Raw genomic sequence first — 15,863 nt, 5'->3', positions numbered from 1 at the left:
ACATGGTTTTCTAGCTGCAAATTCTTTTAGCTTTTGTTTATCGTGGAAGGTTTTAATTTCATCTTCCATCCTGAAGCTTAATTTTGCTGGATACACAATTCTTTATTGGAACCCATTTTCTTTCAGCATTTGAAATATGTTGTTCCAGGATCTTCTAGCTTTCAGAGTCTGCTTTGAAAGATCAGCTGTTATCCTGATTGGTTTACCCCTAAATGTAATCTTCTTCCTTTTTCTTGAAGCTTTTAAAATTTTCTCTTTATTCTGTATGTTGGGCATCTTCATTATAATGTGTCTAGGTGTGGATCTCTTATAATTTTGCACATTTGGCGTCCTGTAGGCTTCTAGGATTTGGGATTCTGTCTCATTCTTCAAGTCTGGGAAGTTTTCTCGTATTATTTCATTGAACAGATTGCTCATTCCTTTGGTTTGGACCTCTATACCTTCCTGTATCCCAATGACTCTTAAGTTTGGTCTCTTTATGTTATCCCATATTTCTTGGATGTTCTGCTCATGGTTTCTTAAGAGTCTCGCTGAGCTGTCTATGTTCTTTTCAAGTTGAAATCCTTTGTCTTCATTGTCTGATGTTCTATCTTCTAAGTGTTCTACTCTGCTGGTAGTATTCTCATTTGAGTTTTTAAGTTGGTTTATTGCTTCCTGCATTTCTAGGATTTCTGTTTTTTATAACCTCTATCTCCCTGTATAGTTGATCTTTTGCTTCTTGGATTTATTTATGTAATTCATTGTTGAAGTGATCTTTCATTGTCTGATTTTGCTGTCTAATGTCTTGAGACTCCAGATCATCTGAAGCATGTAAATCCTGAATTCTTTATCTGACATTCCATCTGCTGCAGCTATTACCTCTTCTAAAGTTGAGTTGACCTGCATTGCTTGTGTTCATTTCTTTCCTTGTCTTTTCATACTGCTTGTGTTTCTTCCTGCTTGGTGAAACTGTTGTGTTATTGAATTTTCCCCCTATATATTTATATTGCTCTTGTATAGTTGTAAAGTCTCCCTTGCAGGGGCGGGCGGCGGCTGTGCTCCTTCTCCCATTGGGGTGATCTGTCTATCATGCCGGCGGGCCGCTGGGCCCCTTCTCCAGGTCACATGGTCTGCCTACCTTGCAGGCACGGGCGGCGGGCAGAGGCTCTGCTCTGCCCCTCCTCCAATTGGGGTGACGTGTCTACCACGCCAGTGGGCCGCTGGGCCTGTTCTGCCGGTCGGATGTAGGTCTGCCTACCTTCACATAACAGTTTTTTGAAGGAAATGTAATTATGTCCACTTTAGAGATGGACAAATAAAGGGTCTGAAAAGTTGAGTCATTTTCTCAAAGTGGTTTGGAAAGAATCAAAATTCAAGCCCAATTATGTCTGATTCCTAAGATCTGGATCTGGATATTAAACCCTATATTTTACTGCCATAAGAAAAAGAAAGATTTGTTAAATTTTTCTAAAATTTAAAACTTTCTGCAAACCTTCTGTGATGAATAACAAAGGAGAAATTATAAACTGAAATATATATGTCAATGAATTAATGTCCTTAACATATAAAGGGAAAATCACAAATCAACTTACAAAAACCAAAAGAACAAAAAGTTAAAATAACAACTATAGCCATAGAAGTCTGTTACAACACAAACAAAAAGTAAATTATATTTATCACTTTCGTTTCCTAAGATTATCAAAAATTTTAAGGACTGATATACAACTCGTTGTTAAGGGTATGAATAAATAAACATGCTCATATATAGTTAGAAAATATATAAAAGAACCATAAACGTAACAGAAAACAATTGGCTAGGATCTTTACAGTTTTAGTATCTTATTTTTTTAAAAAAAGTTTCATTTGAAAAAAGCAGAATATTTTGTGTACACACACACGCGCACACGCACGCACACACACACACACACACACACACACAGCTCTCAAATTTGAAAGAGGAAAGAAAATCTATTTTTTAAGCATAGAAAAGTTCTGGAAGGCTCTCTGCCAAAATGTTAATCACAGTGCTTATTTTGGGTTAGTGAAGTTGCAATTCCTTTATTTTCATTTAAAAAATATATCTTTCAATATTATGTGAATTTTTAATATTATCAATTTTATAATTATCCACATATGCACGAACTAATTGATGTAGCTATAGAGGCAAACATTCTTGAAGACAGCCACTCTAGGAACTTAGTCTAAAACTTATTCCATATTATTTCTTGCCCTGATGTATTTGGGTGGCAATGTGCCAAGGCCAACAGATGAAAGATGAAAAATTATAGGAAGAAACCAATCATGAAAATCCAATTTCTTTTTGCTAATAATTGCTCTAGGGGTAGGCACATGACCAGTTCTGGCCAATGAGATATTGAAGTTTGTCGATGCCCTCAGGGGAAGATTTTGCTCCAATAAACAGAGAATGGTGAGTATAGATAGCAAATAGTCAGTCACACCTCCCCACTTGCTTTTCTGCTAGAGATGCTGTTGTATGAGGATGACATCTTTAGAGCTGTGGCAGCCATCTGGAGACCATCAAGGGAGATACCACTGACACACCAAAGAGGCAGAATAGAAAAGATCAAAAGAACGCAGCCCAGGTGTTTGGTGATAATTGTGAGCCATTGAAACAATCCTGGAACTGCCAATTTCCAAGCCTTGTTCTACGTAGATAAACAAAATGTCTTTATTATTTAATATTCTGTTGGTGTGGCATCTTGTTCCTCACAACCAAAAGTTTTTTCAATAGTTTGCAAAATAAAGATACATAAACATATTGATTCTACCTACATAAATTCATGAAGATATATATGCAGATTCAATTACCTCCTATTTTTCCAAGTGTCTTGGACTTTTTATACAATGTTTCCTGAACATAAAACCTCTTCCTCTCAGATGGATATTTATCATCTTTTACCCAATTCAGTTGTCTCCCAACCCTCCCCCAGTTGCACTTCCCACTTCATATTGTCCCTTTCAAAGCCATGTTCTTAAAAAGAAAATTCCATATCCAACATCTTCATTTTCCCAACTCCTAGTCCTTGATCCGGTAGAACCTATCTTCTATAATCATCTTTTCACCAAAACTTGCTAATTATACATCAGGGCATCTATGTTACTAACCCATTTAACTTCTTTAGTTCACTTCACCACTCCCTCTTTATTTAAATACTCTGTTCCCTTGGCTTCCAGTCTTTCCCCATTTGGGTCTTTCTTGGCTTCCTTTTTCATCTTATAAGTGCATCCTCCCTTCCTAGTCCACTAAATGCGGATATTCCTAAGGCTTGTTGTCAGACCCTTTGATATCAATTTGCATTTATATGCAGATAATGTGCAATATTTCAGACCTGTAAGTCCACCGTTTTATCATAAATATTTTAGAGGCATATCAAGTTCAATATCTGTTCCTTGTGATTTTCCATGCTTACATTTGAACATCTTCTTGTATTACTTGTCATAGTGAATGGTACAAAAGTTAACCCATCTACACAGTCCTGAGATCTAAGAATAGTCCTTGATGCTTTTGCTCATCACAACTTCTGTGTCAATCAGCTTTTTCATTGCTGTGACCAAAATGCATGATAAGAACAACTTAGTGGAGGAAAAATTTATTTTGGCCCATTGTTTCAGAGGAGTCAGTCCATGGTAGACTAGATCCCTCGCTCTGGGCCTGAGGTGAGACAGAAAATCATACTAGAAGGGCACAGTGGAGGAAAGCTGCCCAGCTTATGGCAGCCAGAAAGGAGAGAGAGAGAGAAAAAAAAAAGAGAGAGTGGGGAGGGGGAAGGAGCCAGAGAGAAGATAAACCGTAAAACCTACCAGGGCATAGTCTGAGTGACCTATTTCCTTCAGTTAGGTCCTATTTCCTTAGTAATCCATTCATTCATCAATAGATTTATCCATTGATGAGGTCATAGCCCTCATTATCCAATCATTTCCCAAAAGCCATACCTCTGAACATAGGAGACATTAATGGTTATTCCAGATTAAAATAATAACAATCCCCAAGTCAAGTTCATCACTAAGTGCTATCAACATTGCCTACTAAATATTTCTCAAATCTAGTCACATTTTTTCCTACTACAATTCCAGCTAAACTATTATCATCTTTCAGCTCAACTACACAATAAATTTCCAACTGATCTCTATATCCATTCTGATACTTCCTTAATCATCTTCACAATGTAGCTAGTATGATCTGCCATTAAATTCAATTCTGACTATATCCCCCTCTTGATTAAAACTTTTTAGTGGCTATTGATCTTAGGATGAATAAAAACTTAAATTTGATCTGCAAGGCCCCATGAGGTATGCCCCTTATTCTCTACAGTCTCATTTCCCATTATGCTTTCCACCACATTTTTCTTTCTTTCTTAAGACCTTCATTGTCACCCCCGCACTGACTCCACCATAGAACTTTTATGCATGTTATTCTGCCTAAAATGATTTTACCTCTCCTCTTTGTTCAGGTAACTCTTATTCATCCTTCTACTTTCAGTTTAATACTCATTTTTCTGACCTCTCTCTCCAGACAAAAAGCTACCCTTTTTTAATCTCTCATAGTTTGGAACTCTTATGTCAACCCTAAAGACACTGAAGCAGACTCTGTTGATTACCTTCCTAAATGCCATATCATCTCATCCTCATGTTAACATACTGCCTTTATGTTCAGGGAGCAAATAATTGTACTTTAGGAGCTATTCCCCAGTCCCAGGGAGTAAACGTTTTCTAATTTAGACAAGTCATGTCAATTCTAGTCTCCCTACCAGTGATAGAATTTGGAATAAGCATGTGAAGCAATTTTTACTAATAATAAGTAAAATGACATGGAAATGGGGAATGGCCCTTCTAGGAAAATAAATAAGATCAAATGATACTTAAAATAGTTTCAGGAATTCTTGTGACCATGAGGAGAAAACAGTTGGTAAATAATACTTCTAGTTGTATGATCTACAGCAGGTTGAATTTCTATTCCCAATTCTTCATATCTCTGAAGTAGATAGCACACCCAGCCATGCCTTTATGTTGGAAACAATGTTGCTCTCTACCACCTGAATTTTGGCTTGGTCATGTGAATTGTTTTAGCCAACAGGCTACTGGAAAACATGATGAGAGTAAAGGTTGGGTGTGTGCTTTTGTGGCTTGATTAGTTTTCTTGTTCTCTCTTTATGAGAAGATCATCCCACGGGTAGCTTGTTTTCATTTCTGCCTGGATACCAGAATGAAAACATATGAAGTATATCACCTCTGAAAGTTCAGAGACCTATAACCTAAGGCAGGATTGCCCAAGTTCACCTGCAGACCTATGAAGTATAAGAGCAAGTACTTATTCTTGTATGCCACTGAATTTGGGGGTTATTCATTATGTAGCTTTACTATGCTAATAGCTGACTAATATACCAATAAAAACATCCTGTTATAGGCATTAGTAAAATAATCATGTAATTAAATATAATTCACCCTCACTAGATGACAGAGTCCAAAGGGTGAAAACTGTCTATTTGTACTTTTCATTGTATCCCAGCATCCAGATCCTTATACAGCATAATGAATATTTTTGATTTTATGTTATTATTGAGAAAAACTCAAATAATGTTAAAATCAAATAATATTTATATGTTCATTTATTTCTGAATTAGAATACTTTTCTGTATTGTAATAATGCTTTCATATTATAAACATGAATTGCCTTTATAATCAAGAATAAAATCCATTTCCACTAAGAAAAAAATCATTTAATTATTTGTAAAGAAATATTCTCAAGGGTCAAACAAGAAGTCATTTGCATGAGTTAAATCTACATATAGTTCCAAATTCAGGAGAGTACAAATTCATACAAAGGAGATGAATATTAAGGTGGCAGTACAGTAAATAACATCTTATTTAGACCAAGATTTAAGATCTGGCTGAGACACACTGTGCTCTGTTCTGTTTTGCCTTGATTTGCTTCCTAGGATGAGAGAGAAATGTCTGGGATAAGCCAAGAAAAGGCAGAAAGATTTAAGGAGACTGAATCAAATGGAAAAATTACTAGCCTATTTGTTATTTTTTAATATTTTTTTAGGTGTAGATGGACACAACACAATGCCTTTATTTTTATGTGGTACTGAGAATCGAACCTGGGTCCCACCTGTGCTAGGGGAGTGCTCCACCACTGAGCCACATCCCAGCCCTAGGCTACTTGTTATTAATGAACTCACTTTCACAGACTCATTTTATAAATTTTCAATTTCTAAGGACATCCTTCCCACCATATCTCTTCAGCTTCTATCTACTTCCATCCCCAGTTTCCCTTCATCCTCCACGGTGGGAACTTTGCTCTCTTCTTAGGGTCCTTCAGGCCCTTTTTGATGGTTCTTTGATACCTGAATCTCAGACTCCAATGATACATCAAAAGTAAAGGATCCAGGTTACATACAGACACGTGGATCAATATTTTTATTAGAGTTATACATAGTAGTTTTTATTATAGTTATACATAGTAGTTGGTTTCATTTTGACAAAATCATTCATATATGGAATTTAATTTACCCCATTACTGTCCCCAGTGTTCCCCTTTTCCCTTGTGTTCTCCCCCACCCCCATTCTCCTTCCTCTACTCTGATATTCTGTTCACTCATTTATTTTGGTTGGTACTTTATACATATAAATAAAGGTGAAATTCATTGTGCTATATGTATATATGCACATGGCATGATTTTATTAAATTCATTCCACATTTCCTCCCCTTTCCTGTTCTTCCTCCCTCTTGATCTTCTCCTTTGATTTCAATAATCTTACCTATATCTTTATGATATCTGGTCCATCCATTCCACTCGTATTTTACTCTACCTTCCACATATAAAGAATACATTTGACCCTTGATTTTCTGAGTCTGGCTTACTTCACTTAGCATGATGTTCTCCATTTCTGCCCATTTACCAGCAAATATAATGATTTCATTTTTCTTTAAGGCTGAATCAAACTCCATTGTGTATATATACCACATTTTATTCATCTATTCATCTATTAGCAGGTATTGGGGCTAGTTCTATAACATGGTATTATGAATTATGCTGCTATAAACACTGATGTGGATATATCACTATGGCATGCAGATTTTAGATTCTTTTGGATAACTACCAAAAAGTGGGATAGCTGGTCACATGGTGGTTCCAGTTATAGTTTTTTGAGGAATTTCTGACTTTCCATGTCTCTATGGTTTATTTTACTGTCCAATATTGAAATGTAGTGAGTTTCCTTAGTTACCCACCTTACTGAAGAGCAGTCTTTCCATTTTTAAGTCTGGAGTAAAGGAACTGCTGGGAAGTTCTAGCCTAATCTGAAATCTTCCAGTCTAGATCAATCTTAAATATACAGCATCAAGTGAAGACTAAAAAATAAGGAAAAACTCGATTTACTATAGAAGATAGTTTATGCAAATTTAAAATGCATATGTTCATATGTATCTCTTAGATTAATATACATCCTTGTATATGTAAGTAAAAATTTGAGATGGTGCATAATGGGAGAAAATATGTATGTGGGCATAGAGAATAAATTATAGAAGGAATAGTAAAATGAGAGTGCACATGTACAAGGACAGAAAATACTCCTGTTTTCAATGAAGGTGTGTTACTGAAGGGATTACTCTGGTGTAGGGAGGGTGAAAATTAAAGAAAAAGAATGGGAAGGTGTATTGACTTTCTGTTACTTCTATTTAAAAAACACCACAAATGTAGTGGCTTAAAACAAATTCATTATTACCTTACAATTCTGTAGGTGTAATGGTTGATTTTATTTGTCAGTTCAACTAGGACAAGAGATGATCAGACAAAGTAATACATTATTTATGTATACGCATATGAGGGTATTTCCGGAAAGGGATTTGCATTTGAATCATTAGACTGTGTAAAGAAGATCTACCTTCATCATTCCATTCACTAAGGCCCAGATAGATCAAAAAGGAGGGGGGAAAGGAGAACTCATTCTCCCCCATCCCTTGATGCATCCTTTCCTACTTTTTGACTTTGAGGTTTCTTATACTTAGGCTTTCTTCCTTGGGCTAAATCACACTACTGACCTTTTGGTCTTCCAGTTTGGAGATGGCAGATCATGGGAGTTCTCAGTTTCATAATCACCTGAGCCAATTCTCATAATAAATCTCTGTCATCTATCTATCTCTATAGGTATAGATAGATGTAGATACAATATACCTAGCTATAATATTATACACACACACACACACACACACACACATATGTGATTAATTTTGATTATTTTGATTAAGCTATAATGTAGATATATAAAATCTTATTGGTCCTATTTCTCTGCAGAACTCTGACTGGTAGGTAAGGTGAGAAGTTAAATAAAGATCTCATTGGGTAAAAATTAAGGTGTCAAGATAACTGCATTCCTTCCAGAGTCATCAAGGAAAAATTTGATTTCTTGCTTTATCCAGCTTCTAGAGGCTGCTCACATGCTCTGGCTTACAGTCTGCTTCCTCCATCTTCAAAGCCAGCCCCATCTAATTTATTACTCTCTGACCCTGATCATTGTCACATCTCTTTCTAATCACAGTTGGGAAAGGTTCTCTTTTTTAATGACCTATATCATTAGATTGGGTCCACAAAATCCCCAGAAGTTTGGAGAAAAAAATGTTTCTTGTTTTTGTTTCCTAAAATGAATAAGGGAAAGAGATGAACTGAGATAAATCAATATGCAGATTATACCACATTTGCTCATGTCTCCCCTCAATCCTACCCTTGTTGTATAGCAGAGCCAGGTAGAAATCACCAAAGTAAAGGAAGTTGGAGAAATAGGGAGAAGTACAGGAAAGAAAATGAAGACATAGCAAGAATATAGGTAAATCAACATTTTACATGGAAATCACTTTTAGAACAACTTCTTTCAAAATGACCCAAGTATTAGAAATTCTCTTTCCATTTTTAAGTCTGGAGTAAAAAAACTGCTAGGAAGTTCTAACCTAATCTGAAATCTTCTAGTCTAGAAGAACTTAAGAGTCTGGGTGCACATTTGTAAAGTATTGAAAATCCATGTAGCTGAAACAGGGTATCGTACTCAATAAACTGCTGATTTAACTGAGCTGAATTCTATTATGTACACCTCTTAGAGGTATTATTTCTAAGACAATTACTCCCTAGCTTCGGATTCTCCTATTTTTTAGAGGCTGCTTGGCCCCCTTCGATAGCCACTTCATTTTACATCTAGCTATAAATTCCTCCTTAGGCACAGTTTCTGCCTGATTTTGAAGCTCTGAAAAATCCCATCATGGTAATCAGAAAGTAGGATTTGATGGACATTGCCAATGGAAAGCAAAAATCCCCGTGTTGCATATAGGCCTTAGGTCTAAGACCATCCTCAATACAACTCTAGCCTTACTTATGTACTCCAACACTTTGGAATTGTTCCTGTATGCAGGACAGTGACTCAGAGGGAACTCAGTCTTTAACAACTTGTATTGAGACTTTTACACACACATTTGAAGAAAGTTGAAAATCATTATCAGGTGGAGGGAAACAGGAACAGATAGGGCAGCCACACTAAATGTTGAAATCTGAAATAGAACCAACCAGAAGACCTTAGTCCTGATTTAACCTTAGAAAAATTTGAGTAAGCTTTGTAATTAGTAAATGGTTTACTGGTTTATATCAGTCTGGCGGTCAGACCATAGAGTAGATTGTGTTTATTTTGATTAAGCTCTATATGTCAAACATTATAAAAAGCCTGTTTTAATTCTCAATAAACATAAAGTCATTTGTATTCTAATCTCCAGATGAAGATGAGGAAGAATTTGAGAGTTTAAGCAATTACAGCCCAATTTAACACAGCTAAGTGATGGAGGCAGAATCCTTGGACCATTTAGCCTGAGAATTTAACTAGTCTGAGATATCTAGTTGACCCTGGGCAAGACTCTTCCAGAACTTTTAATGGAAAAAAATAACCAACAAAGAAAGAATGAAAAATTCATTGACTAAGTAATTTTCTCACATAAACAATAAAGGATTAGCATCTCACAAATAAATAATTTTTAAGGTTGATCCACTGCGGAAAATATAAATTCACTTTCCACAAAAATGGTACTGGTAATTGAGGAATTGTTAGAAATTTATTTTTTAACATATTGATGTATACTTTAAATATAAAAGTCATTCATTTATATGTACAACTCAATGGTTTTAGTAGTGTATAGAGTTCTGCAAACACCACCACAAATTCCAGAATAATTTCATAACCCTAAAACAGAACCCCTTACCAATTAACAGACAGTACCCATTCTCCATCCCACCTTATCCCAGCCCTAACCCTTTGTGCAGGAGTTAGGGAACATATCATTGTAAAATGTGCTGAATTGATATATTGATTATTTCATAAGTATGAAGATCATAAGTTAGAAGGATTAAGATTTTTTCAAAGAACTGTCTTCAGTTCATATTACAAAAATTTTAAGACTGAGTTTTGAGGAACTCCAGCATGTAAAGATAAGAAACAAATGAGGAGTCATGAAATGTAACCAAGAAAGAATAGCCAAAGAGAATCTGGTGCCATAGAAGCCAAGAGATTGAATTCTGCTGAGAGGTCAGTTAAGAGGATTAAAAAGTATTCATGTATTTAGCAATATGGAGGACATTGGTGACTTTATTAAGATCTGTTTGGTAGATAATAGGCAGAATGACAAAATGGAGTTCATTGAAGAATAAATTGGTTACTAAAAGCTAAATATTACTATTGTAAAATTCAATCTCAAAACTTTAATGTTTTAACATGAAAAAATAATGAAATGGGACTCCACAAGAAAGCAAGAACAATGGAATCCAAAGGTTTTGACTTTTGGTATAAAGATGAACACTCTGCCCATTATAAAATGAAGAGAAAAATGAGCAATCAACTAAGATGTATGTAACTTTTGAAAGCCTCATAACCAGAGGTTAAAGGAATTCCCTTCCAATAATGTTGAATTTATACATGAAGTATGAAATAAAGTCATACAGAAAGAATGAGAGCAAAATGAAATATAAGAGCTAATTGAAAGTTTGAGGAATATACAAAAGAGAAGAATTTCAGAAAGTAGAGATGAGAAGTAGGTTTGCTGGGCATCACTGAAGGCCTAGTTAGGCTTGACAGTTGTAAATTTATGATGATAACCTACTCTGTTGTGGAGGTTCCTCCAGAAAGGTTGACTTGCAAACTGATTCAGATGAACTTGACAAATTGTTGGTTTCACCCAGAAAATCATTCTGCCAAGTGATAGTAATTGAAGGGAAGGAAAAAAGGATGGTTAAGAATATTTACAAGGGAATAATTGTAGTAATGAGAACCATTTCATTTATGCAGCATAAGAGATCAGGAAAAGGGTGATACATAGGGAAAGAGCAGAGAGATCTCAACGGATTAAGAATTTATTGAAATTAAATTACTGTTATAATGGATACATTTGAGAAATAGTCTAGAAAGGTTGGAAGTTGTAAATAGAGTAAGACCTTCAAAGAGTAACCTTGGAGATGGTGTGGTTTCTAGTGATGATGATGCCTGCCTGGTGTTTGACTATGGGATTGGTGGGTGAAGGTGAGTGGGTGAGAATGCATTGAAGATGAAGAGGCCAAAGAACTGAGCAGCCAGGGTATTGCAGGGTCTTTCATGGAGACACTTAATTTACTCCCAGAATTATGGAGATGAAAATTATGTCATAGGAAGTAAATCTTTAATAAATGAGAAAAACAGTATGTGGGAGGTTAACCAAAGATCTAAAGGAAAAGGGGAAAGACCTTCTCAGACTATACCCAAAAGACCTAAAAAGAGCATACAACAGGGACACAGCCACATCAATGTTCACAGCAGCACAATTCACAATAGCTAGACTGTGGAACCAACCCAGATGCCCTTCAATAGATGAATGGATTAAAAAAATGTGGCACTTATATACAATGGAATATTACTCAGCACTAAAAAGCAACAAAATCATGGTATTTGCAGGGACATGGATGATATTAGAGCAGATTATGCTAAGTGAAGCTAGCCAATCCCTAAAAAACAAATGCAGAATGTCTTCTTTGATATAGTGGGGGGGGGTGACTCAAAACAGAGCAGGGAGGAAGAGCATGAGAAGAAGATTACCATTAAATAGGGACGAGAGGTGCGTGGGAATGGGAGAGAGAAGGGGAATTGCACAGAAGATGGAAGGAGACCCTCATTATTATGCAAAATTACATATAAAATGGTATGAGGGGGGAGAAAAAAGAGAGAGAGAAACGTGTCACAATATATTGGGTAGAAAGAGGGGAGGGGAGGGGAGGGGGGATAGGAAGAGCAGCACAATACAACAGACACTAGTATGGCCCTATGTATAAACGTGGCTGTATAACCAATGTAATCCTGCGATCTGTACACGTGGAAAAATAAGATTAAGATTACGTACCCCATTTGAATCAAATGTATGATATGTCAAGATCATTGTAATGTTTTGAGCAACTAATAAAAAATAATAAAAACTAATAAAAAAAAGAAAGAAAAGGGGAAAGAATGTATGCTCTCAAAAGAAATGGGAGGGAGCAATGGTCTATAAGTGACAAATAAATCTGAGAGCACTTTAATTAAGCTCTTCTGGAGAAGTGTAGATTCTATTCAATCTGTAAAATGTCAAGATTCACATCAACTTTCTCAAAATGATTAATGACCAGCACTTGACCTAGAAATGTGTGAATTTATATAAAGTTGATTAAACTACTTTTGGACTACTTTGATATTTATATCAAAATCTACATTTTTATAAAGTTAACAATCTATGCTTCGATGTTATTTGATTTCTTTTTAAATCGTGCAGCTATACCTATGTGGCACTATGGCCAAATGGGTACTGCATTCCTTGCCTGAACTATTCTTTTCTGCTGTAGAAAGATGGTATATGAGGAATACCCTTGATTTTTTCAACATTTATAAATAAGTAATTCTCAAAACTTCTACACTTTAAATATGAGTAATACATTGCTTTCTTCTAACCTTACAATTAAATATAGAAACCTGGTGTGTAAAGATCGTAAGACTTAACTAGACCCCTTAGGTTATTCTTAGGAAACTCCTTTTCCTCTTCAAATTTGTCTTTCTTGTTACTATTGCCCAATATAAAAGTAACGGGTAAAAAGTAGCACAAAACTAACTAAACTCACACAATGTGCTCCTTGTTCTCCAGAGCTGGTCTGTACATGCCTATAGTTAATTATTTATAATTATTATTTCCTTGACCTGCAATAAGACATAGCCTTAATTTAAAAATTCATCCTTAGACATGATTCCTTTCAAGAAACTCAGAAATTTAACTCAACTTTGGTATGTCTTTTAAATGTGGCGTTTGAAACAGTGTTGTGTAATTTTTATGAAAAAGGAGAAATTGGCTTTAAAATGAGAAGTCCTAGGATAGTAGCAGTTTCTTCCACTATTGCTATTCTCTGGGTTCTTCTTTATCCTTTGTTGGTCGTCTTGACTTCACAACTCCCTTGCAATGAGCTCTCCATTAAACGCTCTCATAGTTAAATACTTCTGAGAGTGCTATATGCTTTCTTTTGGAACCCTGAATCTGCCCTCCCTAAAGAACTCACATTATAATTAACCTTCAATATGAAGTGTTAGGGTCTGTAAACAAGTCAAGATGGCGCCTGGCATTTTGCCAGAGGGAGTGGTTTGTGAAGTAACGCCAGCGAGCCATTAAGTGTGGAGATTCCTTATTGGTTGACTGCTGTATCTAGTTTATGTTAATTAAGATAAGCTGTGTGGAATGTATATATACCCCTCCGGTCCTGCAATAAACGGCTCCCACTCCTGCTGTATCAATCTACACAAGTTGTTCGTCACCCCCTGGTTAGTTTGCTGCAGCCGGACTGCAGCACTTCAGCAACTTAGTGAGACTCTCTTTCATAAAACAAAAAGGGGCCAAGTATAGTGGCTCACACCTAAAATCTTTAGCAACTGGAGAGGCTGAGGCAGGAGGATTCCGAGTTCAAAGCCAGCCTCAGCAACTTCGGGAGGTGCTAAACAACTTGGTGAGACCCTGTCTCTAAATAAAATACAGAATAGGGCTGGGGATGTGGCTCAGTGATTATGCACCACTGGGTTCAATCCCTGGTACAAAAAAAGGGGGCAGGTGCTGGTGATGAAGTTCAGTCTGCATGTCCCTGGGTTCGATCCTTAGTAACACACACACACACACACACACACACACACACGCCAAAGACCAACTCCTCTTGCACCTGTCTACAATGCCCCTGCCCCACCTGGTAGAGGGACAGCCAGGGGCAATAAAGTGGTGGTGTTGCCTTGTGAATCCAGGTTCAAAGCCTGGCTCTTGCTACTTCCAGCTGTGTAATATGAGCAAGTTAATGAACCTCTCTGAGCCGCAGTCTCCACATCTGGAAAATGGGGATGCTTCACTGGAGCGTTGTGATGAGAATCAAGTGCGAAGTAAAGCACTTGGAATAGCACCTGGCAGGGTCACATCTATCCCTGTTGCTGCTGTTATTAAAGCTGAACTACTTCTGGAAGCTTCTTGGGTCTTTCAGACCAGCTTTTCTTTAAAAATTTTTTTAGCTGTAGTTGGACAAAATATCTTTATTTTATTCATTTATTTTTATATGGTACTGGGATTGAACCCAGGGCCTCACACATGCCAGGCAAGCGCTCTGCTGCTGAGCCACAACTGTAGCCCTCAGACCAGCTTTTGGCAACAGGGTCACAAACTGTTGTTCTTAATGACATTCTCAGATGGGCCCTTTTTGGAGGACACATGACCCTTAAGCAGAGGCCCTTCCTGGTGTACCCACTGGGACAACAGGTGGCCAGACAGCATCCAGGTTTTTTGGGGGTGGGTGGGTGGTGGTGCTGGGGATTGAACCCAGGGCCTTGTGCATGTGAGGCAAGCACTCTACCAACTGAGCCATATCCCTAGGCCCCCAAAGGCTTTTGATTGGGTGTCTTCTACTTCCGCCCTTCCCGGGTGCAGTGGATGTTTAGCCTGGTGCCCAAAGCCCTGGCCGCAACCTCACCCCCAGACAGGTCTTCAGTTTTCCCTGCACAATTGCTCTCTGTCCATGGGAACAGCTGACCCACAGATGATGACCCGAAGCCCCGCTCCGCCTATGAGGGTGGCCTGCGGTCGGCCAGTGAGTGGCTGTTGTTCTTCCTATTGCACAGCGACCCCAGCCCCCTGCCCTCAAGGTGAGGCTGATCTTTGGTGGGCTCCCCCTCTTTGCTGGGCTCCTTCCCCCTCCCTGCTCTGCTTCTCTCCCAGGAGAGCCCCGCCCCCACCATTCCCTGCAAAAGAAACCTCGTCTGGGGTCTCCGTCCCAGGGAACCCAACCTAAGACACTGCTGGTCACCCTGATCTGCAGTAATAACCGTGGCGATGCGTGCAGACTGTTACCGAGCCATTCTTTGACCTCTCTGTCCCCCACTTAAGTAATTAGTTCCCTCTCAGGGCTTATTCTCTAGCCCTCTAATCAGAAGCTGGCATCAGAGGGAAACGATGATGAATGAACCAGGGGGCAGCAGTGCCGTGTGCCGCTGAGAGACCAGTCACCTGGGAGCGGGGACAGCAGGATGCTCCCATTCAAAACCCAGTGTCAGGACCACCGGCTGGAGACACTAATTTGCTTCTCCTTGCTGGGCACTTGCACCCCGAGGTCAAGAGCCTCAATGCCAACAAAATAGCATTCACTCGAGCTGCTTGTGCAGATCCAGTAAAGCCAACCTGGGGAAGGCTGGAGCCGTGGGAAACAGGAGAGACTCGACCCTGATCTTGACGTTGCCTTGTAGGTTCGGAGGGATGGAAAGGGGCTGATACTCACAAAGGCCAGGGATGTGGACCTGCCCTGGACTATTACAGACACAGAACA

The 15,863-nt window shown here is 38.0% G+C and overlaps 1 non-coding gene across 1 annotated transcript; it reads right to left on the bottom strand.

Annotated features, from left to right (window-relative positions):
- Positions 1-14,842: 14,842 nt before the first annotated feature.
- Trnav-cac (transfer RNA valine (anticodon CAC)) lies at positions 14,843-14,914 on the bottom strand. Its single transcript has one exon. It is a non-coding gene; the product is annotated as a tRNA-Val (tRNA).
- Between the last annotated feature and the right edge of the window lie 949 nt (positions 14,915-15,863).

The sequence above is a fragment of the Callospermophilus lateralis genome, chromosome X, assembly GCF_048772815.1.
Source record: "Callospermophilus lateralis isolate mCalLat2 chromosome X, mCalLat2.hap1, whole genome shotgun sequence".
Classification (NCBI taxonomy): Eukaryota; Metazoa; Chordata; class Mammalia; order Rodentia; family Sciuridae; genus Callospermophilus; species Callospermophilus lateralis.
This window is presented reverse-complemented; position numbering and strand designations above follow the sequence as displayed.